The sequence below is a fragment of the Cyprinus carpio genome, chromosome B25 (genome assembly GCF_018340385.1).
Source record: "Cyprinus carpio isolate SPL01 chromosome B25, ASM1834038v1, whole genome shotgun sequence".
NCBI lineage: Eukaryota > Metazoa > Chordata > Actinopteri > Cypriniformes > Cyprinidae > Cyprinus > Cyprinus carpio.
Genome location: NC_056621.1, coordinates 12549994 through 12551672, shown reverse-complemented (window position 1 = coordinate 12551672; position 1679 = coordinate 12549994).

The window sequence follows — 1679 nt, the reverse complement described above, 5'->3', positions numbered from 1 at the left end:
TGTATATTTCAAGCTGGAAAAGACATTTAGTTCCCACTTTAAGTGAACCTTAGTTCCCAGGTCATCTACAAGATGGATTAAAATGCTGATAAAGTCAAGAAAAGATGAGACATAAACACATGACAGTATGATTGAAATGTTGAAATGTAAATATATAAATAATAATAATCGTAAAATAAATAAAAAAAACGTTTATTCTGTGGCACCTAAAAAAATTATTTGGCTCCAAATTTTTTTCTTATAGGAGCCAATGGCTCCTTACTCGATTTTTTTTGTTTGGAGCCCTGATATTAACCTTATAACAGGTTTCAAATAACTTATTTTTGAGATCAGATGTGGTTTCGTATCACAGAATAAGGCAGAAATCATACTATTTTATAGCATTATATACAGTGATAAAGGCTATGTAGATTACCATTGCATTATAAATATACTTTATTCTTATGAAAATACCCAAGATTGCTTGAAGAACACAGACCATATATTTTGTGCAATTGCATGTTTATTGTCTACAGGTTTCCTCAGTCAAGATTTCTCTATCTTTGTTTTATTCAGCTTCATCGATCACTGGATACCTCTGTCCATATCAGTGATTTCCTGGAGCATTACTTCTACTGTGCATATGTGGAGTTTCTGCGCGAGAGCGTCCTCCGGCTTCCAGTATGAAATAAATAGTCATGTGTACTGCTCACAATATCCTATTTTGGGTAAAACTAGGAAAGATAATACTTTTCTCTAAAAAAAACAGGATTCCCTAAATTATCGTCATTGATATCATTATCGCAGTAAACTATCAAAATTATTGTGATACATTTTTAAGCCCATATTGCCCATCCCTAGTTGGGAGGCTCATAGTCTCAGCAATTTCTCTCAAAACCAATTGATGTGGCTGAAATATTTCGGCTAGAGGGCTGTTGCATGCTGAATCCATTTTTAAATGGTCCAGGAGAATATGGAATTTGTACTGCTCAGTAGTAAATTCTCCAGAGCCATCTTTAACATTATGAATTGTTTAGGATCCTCGTTATAAATATATGGAAATGAAGGGCCTTCAATTCGAGAAGATATTGGAGGATAACTTACTTGGGCTCTTGGCTCATATCCTGTTTGAGAACTTGAAACAGGCTGTTGAACTGAAGACTGAGAAACACAATGTATAGGATTATACATTGTAAACGCTTCATGCTGCACTGTATTTGTTTTGTCCTATCATATGTTGTTGCCTTATTAAAAAATATGCTATACATTTAAAAGAAATGTATTTTAATTTTATAGTATATACTTGTATATAAATACATTCATGAATGTTAATGAATGGATTTTATAATAATACAAATAGCAATGTGTAACATTTTACCATATTTAGTGCCATATTTCTTTTGTTCCCCACAAAATATAATTTTTCACTAAATGTTTGGATTTCAAATTATTGTGCACTGACTTTTCCTAGAATAACTTTTGCTGCCTAATTATCCACTAACCTAGTTTATGATAAATTTGTCACAGATTATGAATATGCACAGGCCTATGTTTTTTCATATTTGTGGTTTATTTTATTTTTCTTTATAATTAAGTAGTCTATATCTAGTAGATTGTGAAAGAATGATTATCAGTTCCATACACAGAGATATACAAATTCTACATTTATTTAAATGGGAAAAAAACTTCACTGGTATCGG